Here is a 13,439-nt window from a genome sequence, read left to right on the forward strand (position 1 = left end):
CAATATTCTGAATGTTATGCTAGTTTTTATTCAAGCTATACTGCAAGGTTACAGTATTTTTTTAAAATAAAGTTACAAGGTCTGTTCTTGCTCAAATCGTTTACATTACCATTACTAAAAATATTTCAAGATAGAAAGTGAGGCCATGTCTATCAGTACATCTGCGGGCAGCAAGAGTCTCTGAAACATTCAGTTTAACCAAAACTTGTATATTAGGGGAAAGGAGGAATAGTTAAGGAAGACAGGAGCTAGATGGTTATGGGGCAATCACTAATGAAATACAAAGCCTTCGACAACTAGGTCACAAGACCAAATGTGGCCCAAGATGATAGTTGTCAAAAGTCATTATCAGCCAATGAGTGCTTGGTGTTTAATGTAAGATGAGTTGCTAGTCTCTGTCCATTACACGGTGGACAGGAAGCAACACACAAAACATTACCAAAACTGTCACATTTAGAAGACAGCCAAAGATACATTGGACACTATCTAGAGGTTAAGAGGCTAGTGCAGACATAGTCCCTCCAAAATATGGTGGAAGCATACTACCATGTCAGCGTGGGGAAAATCTGCACTGCTTCAGCCTATGCTATGCTTGTTTCATGGATAGAATGAGGGTTTTCACCTCCAGGGGTACCAACTTGGCAGTTTTCACAAGTACTATATTCATTTAAATATGTTAGAAAAATACACAATTAAGTTTCCACAAAGTAATGAATGCTACTCACTATGTAAAATTTTACATAACACCGCACTGTTTTTATAGTATTTTGCAATCAACACAAAGCAATCACTGGCCCATCAGCTGGACAGTAGAAAGCACCAGCAAAGAACACAAAGGCTCTCTCTATACACAAAGTTGCACCATTTTACCTAGAGATATGACACTGCACCAATTTATCATCATCTCCCTTACAGACATTAATATCATCACACCTTCAGTTAAACCCATGCATCATCTTAGTTCATACAAGATTCTGAGATAAAATAAATATCTTTTGGAATCAAAACCATGAAGGAATTCCAATGTGAAACCATACAGAATTTCCAGGAAGACACATGAAAAACTGTAGAGTTGCTGCAAAACTATCCTCTCCACATCCCACTCACCCCTTGCATGTATTAGACCTTTAGATATTTCTGTAGGAACAACTACCACCAAACTCAGCCATTTGGAGGCATCTATTTAAATATATCATATAAAGAGAACATGAAACATTGCAAAACAGAAGGTTACTACCCCAAAAACTGAGTTGTCCAAACGTGTTACCGCTGCAGAACCACAGTGCAGGAATTGTATATCACACTCAGGAGCCAAGAAACCTTTAACTGCATAACTATTATGGGGTCCTTGGATCTGAGCATTCTAGAAAATGGTACTATAAAAGGTCACATAACCCTTCTATCCACTCTCTGACCTTTACTCTTCTTGAGTATTTATAGACTCTGAAGAAGGAAGGGCTGATATATGAATCTTCAGAAGCAATATATTAGGAAAATTCCATTTAACAGAAGGTAACCCTCTGAAGGGAGTGCTTATTTTACTCCTGGGGGAATTCTGCACCACTGCGCACATGCAGAATTCATGTCCTGCGCAGAATATTTTTTCTCCACAGAAAATACATTCTGCCGGAGAAGTCCTGCAATTACGTCTTTCACCGACCAGGAGCTGCTGTGGCACCGAGAGAGCAGCCTCAGCTGAACGTAGGGAAAACAGGAGAGACTGTGTTCCTCATAGCACCCTGCCTGTGGGGCCAGGTCAGGAGGCATAGGATATAGGTGGATGGACAGCATGGGGCACATGGGGCTGCTGGGGGGGGGGGGGGGGGGGGAGGGAGGGGTGTCACAGACTGCAGTTCAGAAGGGCTGATGGGGAGAAGACTGGGGGGGGGGGAACTGAATGGGAGTGGGGGTGCAGGGACACGAGGACAGGGGAGGGGATGGATGAGTGAAGGTGCAGAGACACATGGAGATAGGGGGAGAAAGTGGCTGAGTGGGGATGCAGGGCCATATGGGAACAGGAGGGTAGAGGGACGCATGGGGCAGTGGCAGATGTGCCTGACTGAATTAGAGGCTAGGGGTCAGCCAGAGTCTGCAGGGGGAGACTTCCTAACAATCCCTTCACCCCACAAAAAAACTCAACTGTTCCATACTCCTCCTACCCACATCCAACAACCCTCAAGGTTCAATCCCAAGCTCCTTCCCCAGCTCCTCCATTACCCCTGACTCCCCCAAGCCTTTAAACTGCTTCTGAAGCGTGTAGGAAATACGTTTCTGTATTATAGTTTAAATGAATTATTCAAAGTTTTGTATTAATATGCCTAGTAAGGAATCTATTTGTCAAAAAAAATTTCCCTCAATCTTACTTATTGTCTGTAACAGTTACAGACATACTTGTTGGCAGGTATTGTGAAATAAACTACCAAAGTAACTGAAACTGGCATGACTGTACTGTGATATTTTGACAAATAAAATAGCCAGAATTTTGCAGAATTTTAAAATGTGTGCAGAATTTTTCATTTTTCGACACAGAATTCACCCAGAAGTATTATTTAAACAAGGACAGAAGCAATCCCCTACTAAACCAATCTTTTGATCTTGCTCCAGACTCAAGAGAATAATGCTTTGTGAACTGAACACAAAAGAGCAGATTTTTTTCCAGTGGAAGCTGCAGACACTCCGTAACTCTGAAAGGTCACTTCTATTTAAGTAGCTAAGCAAGAATTTAGGAGCCTAACTTTAGGCACTTAGGTTTCAAAATTTTGACCTAAGCCCAGGACAAAACTGAATAACGTGGCCTGCATTCTTATTAAATTGATGTAAGCCTCCCTTTGAAATTTCTGGGCAAAAGTTCAACATTTTTTCTTCAAAGACTGCCCCCCTGTTAACCACAACATCAGAAAGTGATGTTAGTAAGGAAGAGGGGGTTATGGCTAATCCCCGTTACACTGTATTCCACAAGGATGGTGGAACTGCCTGAAGTAATAATATGTAATAGTTATTTAATATCAGTATATAATGCTGCCTGTATTTTTTCCTAAGACTTATAACTTGCTAGGAAATGGAAGAATTTTTTCTTGGATCAAATTAACAGGCAATCAGCTAACTAAACACCATTATAAATAGCAATCTAGATGCTCCACAAATGTTTGTTACAGGACACAAAGTTGCGTCATTTACCCATGGCAAATTAAAACAGGATTACAAACTCTAGTCCAGATATATTCCCTGTATTTTATGGTGTAGGTGTGAGGGCAAAAGACTCTCCAAAAAGCTCAGAGGTCAGAAAAAGTAGAATCACCTCACCATTGGTACATGGCAGGCAGAAGATGCTTATAAATGTATACATATTGATGATACAAACTTTTCTATTTTAAAGGTAAGGGGATTGAACAAAGCTTAGGTTTTAACACTGTTAAACCACCTGCAAACTCTTGAAATTTTTAAAGTATATGTTTTCCTTGGTTCCTTCATTCTAAAAAGAAATTTCTTAACTCTAAAGAGAAATGAAATAGTTTAACCTGTAAGTACTCAGAAACCAGGATGACTGATGAAAAGATTAAAAAAATTGATGAAAATGGCTGCTGTTCTTTTAAAATAAGAGATGTATTACTAATGAGAAAAAAGACAAGACATTGCTTGTAAAGGGCATTGAATACCTAACTGACCCAGGTTGAAGAAGTCAAATTAATCTGGTCCCTGCCCTATCTTTAAGACTTTTGGAAACTAAATGAAACAGGGAGAAGGCATGTAACAGTCCTTTCACCCACAACATACCAGGAAAGCATGCAAACCCAAATCTTGGTCCTTGGCTGCCCTGGAACAAGTGGCTGGTTTACATTTGCTGATCTTTTCTCCAGGTTAAAACAACTATATCTAACCAATGTTTGCTCTGGTGAAGAAAAGCAGACCAAGCCATGGAAAGCTTCATAGATTCCAAAGCCAGAAGGGACCTTTGTGATGATCTAGTCTGACCTCCTGCATAACACAGGCTACAGGACCTCACTGAATTAGTTCCTGTTTCAACTAGACCACATCTTTTAGAAAAAGATACAATCTTGATTTAAACATTTCCAGTGACGGAATATCGACCAAAACCCTTGGCAGGCTGTTCCAGTGGTTAATTACCCTCACTGTTAAAAATGTGCACCTTATTTTGAGATTGAATTTGTTTAGCTTCAACTTCCAGCCACTAGATACTAGTTTGCCTTTGTATGCTAGAAGGAAGATCACTCTAGTAACAAATGTATCTTCCTTATTTAGGTACTTACAGATTGTGATCTAGTTACCAGTTAACCATCACTAAAAGCATGATTCCTTTAGTCTCATGTTTTCCAATCCTTCAGTTATTCTTATGCGTCTTCTCGGAACCCTCTCCAATTTTTCAACACCTTTCTTGTACTGTGGAGACCAGAACTAGACACCCAGAATTCCAAGAAATTTTGCACCAGCACCAAACACACAGGTAAAATAACTTCTCTACTCCTGGATATTTCTGTTTGTACATCCAAGTATCACATTAGCCCTTTTGGCTACAGTCTCTCACTGGGAGCTCACATTTAGCTGATTATCCACCATGACTCCCAAATCTTTTTCACTGTCACTGTCTCCCAGGTTAGAGTTCCTCATCCTATAAGCATGGCCTGCGCTCTTTGTTCCTAGATGTGTGACTTTATATTGGACTGTATTGAAAAACCGTATTATTTGCTTAAACTCAGTTTATGAAGCAACCCAGATTGCTCTGTATCAGTGCCATGTTTATTATTTTACCACTCCCCTAATCTTTATGTAATTTGCAAACATTCTCTGTAATTCTGTTTTCTTTCAGGTCACTGATAAATGTTAAATAGCATAGGGTTAAGAACCAGTCCCTATGGGACCCCCGGTACAAAAAACACCTGCCTGATGACAGATTCCCACATTTACAATTACATTTTGAGACCTATCAGACAGTTTTAAATCATTTAACATCTGCCATGTTGATTTTATATCATTTTAGGGGTTTTTTTTAATCAAAATGTTGTACAGCTCCAAGTCAAATGCCTCTCACAGAAGTCTAGTACATCAATACTATTACCTTTATGAACCAGCCTTCTAGTCTCACCAAAAAAAAAAAAAAAAAATTGATAAGATTTATTTGCAATACGAGGAAGTTACATAAATGTAACTGGAGGTTCTTCAAGATGTGCGTTCCCTGTGTATTCCACTGAGGGGTTATATAAATGCGCCATGCATCCAGAACCAGAGATTTTGAAAGTAGTAGCGTCCGTTGGTCCATGCATGTGCTCTTGTTCCACCTCATAGTTTCGTCTGAGGCAATAAAGGGAGAGGCGGACCAACCATGCCCTCAGTTCCTTCTCCACTGCAAACCAAGAAATCCACAGCAGAGGAGAAGGAGGGCAGGACTGGAATATAGATAGGGACCACACATCTCGAAGAACCTCCAGTTACACGTAAATAACCTCCTCCTCTTCTAGCAATGGTCCCTAATGTATTCCACTGAGGATGATTAACAAGTAGTACCTAGCTAAGAGGAAGGTGTGAAGAAGATGATGGAACCGTGGAACGGAGAACAGCTGCACAGAATGAGGCATCCGTCGCAGAGTCTCACATCAAAGCGTAATGGAAAGAGAATGTATATAATGAAACCCATATGACCTCCCTACATATGTCCGAAAGCAGTACGTCATGAAGCACAGCTGTGGTCAATGTTTGCGTTCTCATGGAGTGGGCTTGTACCCCAAGGAGTGGAGACAGTTCTGATAACAGGGCATAATGCACCCTGAAACCCACTTAGAAGCCCTCTGAGCGGAGATCACTTGCCCTTTAATTCTTCCCACTCCAGCGATAAAAAGTCTAGTCCTCTGCAGACAGACAGTCAGGGCCCAGCAGATCTCGTCCTCTGCAGACAGACAGTCAAGGCCCAGCAGACGTCGAGGGAGCGAAGGCAGTATTCTTCCGGAAAGAAAGAGGTTAAGTGTACGAACTGGTTAAGATGAAAGCAGGATACAACCTTTGGCAGAAACTTAGGGTGCAAGCTCAGGGAAATTTTGTACTTATGAATATGGTAGAGGGGGGAGGTCTGCCATCATGTCCCCTAGTTCATCAACCCTTCTCGTAGCAGTAATAGCTACCAGGAAGGCACCCTTCATGGAGAGGCGAGATAGGAAGCAGGTTCAAAGAGTTCAACACCATCAGAACAAGACTGAGGTGCGACTGGGGAGCGATGCGTCAAACAGGAGGATAAGTCCTTAGGAGGCCCTTCCAAAACCTGGTAATCAGGAGGGATGAGTAAAGGGAGTGCCCTTCCAGAGAGGGGTGGAAGGCACTGATAGCGGCTATGTACACCTTGATGGAGTTGAGAGCGAGACCTGACATCTTCAGGAAGAGGAGAGAGTCCAAAAGAAGGATGTCCACATGTTCAGGAGCAATACCCCTCTGTTGGGCCCATGAGGTGAAATGCTTCCACGTGGCCTATAGGACCACCTTCTGGGCTTCTGTCTGCTACTTGAGAGGATTTCTTGTACTGCTGATAAACATTCCCGCACTAGCAAAGATGCCCATCCAAAAACCAAGCTCTGAGATGAAGTCTGTATGTTGGGATGGCGGATCCTCGTGCTGTGTTGAATGACGAGTTCCAAGAAAGTTGGCAGCGGAAGTAGGGAACACGCTGATGTGGAGAAGAAGGGGAAATCAGAACTGGCAAGGCCAGAACAGGCTGATCAGAATGGCAGTCATTCTCTCCCATCTGATCTTGTGTAGGACACTCCACAGGAGCAGTAGGGGAGAAAAGGTGTAAATAGATCTGGTCTAACCAGAGGAGGGAAAGGGCATCACCTTGGGAAAGGGAGCAGAGTCCCTCCACCCAGAGCAGTACTGGGTGCATTTGCTATTGATGTGGGAGACAGAGAGGTCCAGATAGGAGTCCTCCAGCGGTCGAAAACATTGACGACCACAGAGTCATGGAGCTCCCATTCGTGGTCAGTCATGAATTTCCTGGTGAGAAGTCCGCAATTACATTTGAGTCCTGGGAAGGTATGCTTCCGACTAGGGATGTAAATATGGTTTAAAAATAGTAACCGTTAGAACTATTAAAATTCTATTGGTTAAACAGTTAACCATTAAGGATTTCACATACACGGGGAACTAGGGGTGCGGCGGGTGCTGCAGCACCCCCACATCTCACACAGAACCCGGCTGCCGGCCCTGCGCTCACAATGGAGTCTTGGATGCGGGGCGGCAGCAGAGCCCCTGGACTCTGGGCCAGCAGCCAGGATGCCGGGCAGCAGCCAGGATGCCGGGTGGCAGCAGAGTTTAATCGTTAACCTAAACCGATAAGACTGATGCTTATTGGTTAACTGCTTAAACTTTTACATCCCTACTGCCGACAACAGGATCTTGTGAGCAATGCACCAATCCTAAAGACAAACTGCCTCCACACAAAGTGTAGGTCCCATGTAGCAAATGGTGGTGGTGTTTTCTGACATGATAAGAACATAACAGGAGTGGATGGACGGGAGAAATGCACGACACGCTTTCAGCACTGCCCGAAGTTCCAGGATGATGATGTGCATCCAGGATTCCAGAGCAGTCCAACTCCCTTGAGTCATGTGCTTACCCATGTGGGCACCCTATTTGACGAGCAACACGTCTGTGATGATTGTCGTGCTTGGGGAGAATGGAAGGAATGGTATCCTGGTGTAGACCTGTCCTGGGTCCGTCCACCATTTGAGGGAGGAGAGAACTTCATGGGAAACAGTCAGTAGGAAGTCTATGGTGTGGCATGTGGGAGAAAAGGGCCACTGGAGCCACAACTGTAGGCAGCAAAAGTGGAGATAAGTGAAGGCGGTACCATATGTGCAAGACGCCATGTGGCCAAGAAGAGAGAGATCAGTCTTGGCCTGAACAGAAGGACTCAAAATCACCTTGGAAACTCAGCTCTTGTAGGGTCTGGAACCTGTCCTCCAGTAGGTAGGCGCATGCCAAGATTGCATGGATGTGGGCCCCAATGAATTCCAGGGACTGTATAGGATCAAAAGTCAATTTTTCAATGTTTATACTCACCCCCAAAGAGGAGTGGAGTGTGAGCAGCATGGAGGTCAAGGCGCAACCCTCCCCTTTTCATTGTGCTGCTAGCAGCCAATCATCAAGATATGGGAATATAAGGATCCCTTGGCACCAGAGGTGGGCTGCCAATACCGAGAAAACTTTGGTGAAGACCCAAGGAGCAGTGGTGATTTGGAACGGTAAAATGCTGTATCAGAAGTGACAGAGGTCTGCCATGAATCTCAGAAAATGTCTGTGGGTAGGATGGATATCCACGTAGAAGTAAGTGTCCTACAGATCAAGGGTCATAAACAACATGTCTTTTTCTAACAAAGTAATGGTGACTGCTATGGTGACCATATGAAACTTTGGCTTGCATATGAAGCGGTTGAGATGATTGAGGTCTAAGATCAGTCTTCTTCTTCAGCATGGGCAGCGGGTGGAGCCCCCCTTCAGGAAGGCCAGCCCCCTGCTCTGCCACTTCCACCTGCGCTCCCCCAGCCCACAGCTGGAGACATAAGTGCGACCTCCCCACCGCCCAGAGAAGCCCTGAGCATCATCCCTCTGCTCCCCGGCCAGAAGACCCCTGGGCTGACTGAAGCTCCGATCACTCTGCCCCTTGGCCGGAGGAGCCCCAGGCTGGCCGAAGGCCAGAGCGCGTCCTCACCCCCCACATCCCCGGCCGGAGGAGCCCTGGGCTGGCCAAAGCCCTGAGCACCCCCCACATTCTTGGCCAGAGGAGCCCCGGGTGGGCAAAGCCACGAGCATCCACCCCCCCTTGGCTGGAGCAGCCCTGGGCTGGCTGGAGCCCCGAGCCCCCATCCCACTTGCCCGGAGCGCCCCCACCCAAAGAAGCCCCAGGGCAGCTATAGCTGCACCTTCCCTCCCCAGACCGCAAGCCACCCCAGGGAAAAGCGTCTCTCCCAACACTTTTGATATGCCCAATGCAGGTTCCGGGGCGGCTCAGATGATATTTCAAATTCAGCTTTGTGGGTTCCTCAGTAGTCTCTCTGGAGTCCAGGGATATTACCGATGAACCTGGGAAGCTGAATAGCACATACCACCTCCTCAGCCGCCCCAGAACCTGCATGGGGCCTAATGAAGCAAAAACTTCGTCACCAAACATCACAACCAGGGTCTGGTGGCCGCGACAGGAGAGACAGAGCCTCCCCAGACCTATTATACCCACCGCCTATGTTCTTGGGGACTAGGAAATAAGTAGAATAAAACCCTGTGTCCGGACTGGTCACAGGAACATGTTCTATCGCTCCCCTCTGCAATAGGGAGACCACTTCTAGAGCAAGGATACTGTCGTGAGAGTGGTCCCTGAGGCAAGGCCAGATGACGTGGATGAGGTAACGTCACGAACTTGATCATATAGCCATGTCAAATGACATGTAGGACCCATTTGTCCATTGTTATTGCACTCCAAACTGGAAACAAGTGTCATAGACGCTCCCTGAAGAGGGGACTCAGAAGTATAGCATGAGGCAGGGTGGTTGCCAGCTCTCTAGGTGCCCTCAGAAGTATTGCTTCTGCAAAGACTGAGTACGAGATGCTGTAGGTTGTGATGAAGAACCCAGAGGGTGGGGCCATTGGGTCTTGCCATTTGCAAGGCAGCTCACAGGACTGCTGGTGGAAGAAATGGGGAGCTCTAGAATGTTGACTGGTTGCGGGTGGTAAAACTTGGTAAAACTTGGGTGCTACTATGTAGATACCCAGAGACAGCAGAGTGGCGCTGGAGTCTTTAAGGGAGTGGAGGGACTCATCAGTCTTCTGACTGAAGAGATGAGATTCATTGAAAGGGAGGTCCTCTATGGCAGTGGTGCCCAAACTTTTCCTGTTCACCCCCCTTACCAGTAATGGAATAGGTCTAAGCCCCACCAACACCACCATTACTGCATAATTGGCTCACCAGATGAGACTAGGCTGAAGGCAGAGCTGGAGGCAGAACTGCGGATGGGGGAGGAGTTGGCCTGGGGCCAGACCTGTGACTGGGGCTGGAGCTGCAACTGGGTGGTGCTCCCTCCCTACCTAGCATGGGGGCTGATCCAGGCTTCATCGTGCGCCCCCTCAAACATTCCTCCATATCCCCTCAGGGGGGCATGCCCCACAGTTTGGGGACCACTGCTCTATGTTGTTCTGGATTTCCCTTGGGAAACCTGACAAAGGCAGCCATGACTCCCTCTGCATAGCAATTCCATAGCCATCATCTGTGAAGAAGTGTCTGCTACGTCCAGGAGTCTCGTTCTCACAACTAGTTTCCCCTCCTGTAGCATAGCCTGGAAGCGAGCTCAGTCCTGCTGGGGAAGTTTGTCTGCAAAGTCTCCCAGCTTCCTGTAGGTAAGGAAATTGTATTTAGCTAATAGAGCAAACTAACTGGAGATACGAAATTGGAGGCTGGCAGAGGAGAATACCTTGCGACCCAGGTCCAGTTGCTTGCACTCTTTGTCTGCTGGGTGGAGTATGCATGTTGTTGCTGGGCCCACTCCATCGCTGCCTGTATGACGAGGGAATTGGGTGGGGGGATGAGAGAACAGAAACTCAGACCCCTTTTCAGGTACATAGTACTTCATCTCCACCCCCTTGGGGGTGGGTGTGCAAGTGGCTAGAGTGTTCCAGACAATATGGGCTGGTTGAAGAATGGCATTTTTGATCAGTAGAGCCACTCTGGCTGGTACCGAGGTACATAAGATGTCAAGCAGCTGGTGCTGTTTGTCCTGTACTTCCTCCAGTGGAACGTGGAGAGCAGCAGCCACCCTACATAAAAGTTCCTGGAATTGACAGTAGTCATCCAGGGGTGAGGAGGGAGTCAAAGACACTGCAGCGTCTGGAGTTCCAGCAGTACCTTTGGAGTCAGACTAAGTGGAACAGCCTCCAACATTGGTTTGGAATGCCAACTTGATGATGGTTGAAGAGACAAGATAAAAAGACACCTCTCAAGTGGAGCAGGAAGGTTCTGAAGGTGGATACTGCAGCCACAATCCCCAGTAGGACCAACAAGGCAGATCCAGCAGCTGCTATGGAGAGCCCCGAAGAGCAGAGTACCAATGGCTCCATTGCTGGGGAAAGAGAGGGTACTGCCACTGAGTCAGCAGAACCTTGGGGTACTTATATTGGCAGTATGGGAGGGCCAGACCCTGCACTCTGTCAGAGTCCTCCAATGCTGAAAAGTCAGGCTGGTACAAATGGTGGTGCCATTGGAACCAGTGGACCCACAGGAACCATAGAGTAACAGGCAAGTCTAATGTAAGAGAGCATACTCCCCTGGAAGGCGATGGCACTTGAAAACATGGAGACCTTACCTCCTCCATGACAAAGAGCTCATAAGCCAAATCAGGTCTCCCTGGTGTCAGCGATACGCACTGTAGTCAGAACCAGAGCCGGAATGGGAGCCAAACAGAGGACTGCCTCAGAACCAAAGATTCCATTGACTTAAGCAGTGCCAACCTGGAAGGAGTATGTGGCTCAGTGGATGGAACTGGCGGATCCAATGGTCTATACAACTTTTTATCACGCTTGTGAGCTTTGGAACATTCTGCTTCCCTGTGAACAGATCTCGTGGACAGGGCAGTATCCTTCTTGGGCTTGGAGGAAACTTACTGCCGCGCTTATTCACTCACGACTAAGCCTTGGCCTGAGGTCCATAGCACTGGTACCAGCAGAACCAGACTGGAGCTCCATGGTAGGAGGCACACTCCTTGATTGCTCAGACCAATCTATGAGGGGGTTCCCTGGTCTGGATCCTACTGCAGCTTCATGGCAACCTCCATGAGGTGCTTCTTGAAGTGGAGAGCACAGCCTTCTCAGGTATGGCTTGGGAAAGAGAGGCAGATACTTCACTTGGATGCAAAGTGGGCTTCCCCCATGCAGTAAAGGCAGCATTGGTGCTTGTCGTTGACTGAGAACAAGCAAGGGCAGAAAGCGCAGATCTTGAACCCCAGTGTCTTCAGCATAATCCAGTACCCAGGAGGGAGACCAGCAAAATGGCGTCCCAAAGACCTTAAAATCCTAAAAACTAAAACACACACTAAAACTACTATAAAAACAACAAAAAGACCATTTACAAGAATAAAAGTCTTTTCGAAGGTACATCACAAGAGACCATGTGGTGGTGAGCAGGAACGACCTCAGTGATCGCACTTTATCACTTCAGGCAAAACCATGAGATTCTGTCCTGAATGTAACATCCAATAATATAATTAAAAATGAACCACGTGGCCCTTCAATTAGCCAATATAATTAGAGGAGAGATCAATGTTAAAAAAAAACCCTAAAACACCTCACACATGCACACACAAAAGAGTAAGTAAACTTTTTCACGGTCATTATTTTTGATTCCTATTAAATACCTAAACTACATATGAGGGGAAAAAAGAGTTATTTATATCAACTATTATAATAAACAAAGAAGTAACTAGGCTGGAGTAAGCTACTGATTACTATTTTTCGTATGTAAATTATAAAACTGCCTGCACTATAAGGGGAGAAAGGAATGTACAGTCACTTATTTATATTTTTTCAGAGTAGTTTATGCATGGCCTCTTGCTTGTTCTTTTCTGTTTTCCAAGTCCATAAAAGATGAATTTATATTATCCATTAGCATCTATGTACTTGCATATCAATTCTAGTAGAGGTCAAGAAAATTGGCTGGCATAACAACTTTCCACAGATGACCTAAGGTATATAACCAATAGCCAGGGAAGTGCCAAGAAATTAAATTAATCTGGGATTTCAAAACAAAAACATCTTCCTTACCAACTAATGTTCTGTCTCTGCTTACATCTGTATGGATTTCTTGGAGCCTCAGAAAATACATTCAGTGGAGTTCCAACATCATTCCCTAGCAGTGGCATGCATGACATTTTTAATAAGGCATGCAGTTATACTTGCATGCCTTTGGAAGTCCAAAATGGCACCCTCCACACAATGACCTTGGATGCACCATATGTATAAGGTCACACTATGCAGAGGATGCCATTTTGTTCTATACTATGTGTTCAGGGGCCAGACGAAACTATCCTGCAGGTGAGATTCAGCCCACAGGCTACTAGATCGACCATGTTTTTTTTAAATTCTGGGGTATGCAATGGTATGCCACTATTCCCTAGAAAAGGATATGGCAAAATAGCAGAATGGAATCAAACTCTTGGGAATAGAGTGAAGAAGATTTACACAGAATACCTAATGAAGCATGCTATGGCTACCCAAGGCAGGAGATTAGTTTCTGTAAAATCTTAGCTTTCACTGCTGCACTGCAGGGACAGCAATGGAGGCTAATTTCAGCAGGACAGAACCCTTAGTGAACTAAAAGCCAGAAGAGTGGAGGTATTTTTAGGAAATATGTACAATTTTTGGATGTACCAAACGTGGCTATAAACATCAGTTTAAACCCA

At 45.5% G+C, this 13,439-nt stretch overlaps 1 protein-coding gene across 6 annotated transcripts in view; it reads right to left on the reverse strand.

The window, feature by feature from the left end:
* The window catches only part of ATRX (ATRX chromatin remodeler), a 139,870-nt gene that overhangs the window by 98,036 nt on the left and 28,395 nt on the right, over positions 1-13,439 (reverse strand). The gene's annotated exons all lie outside the window — the stretch shown is intronic.

The sequence above is a fragment of the Caretta caretta genome, chromosome 9, assembly GCF_965140235.1.
Source record: "Caretta caretta isolate rCarCar2 chromosome 9, rCarCar1.hap1, whole genome shotgun sequence".
Classification (NCBI taxonomy): Eukaryota; Metazoa; Chordata; order Testudines; family Cheloniidae; genus Caretta; species Caretta caretta.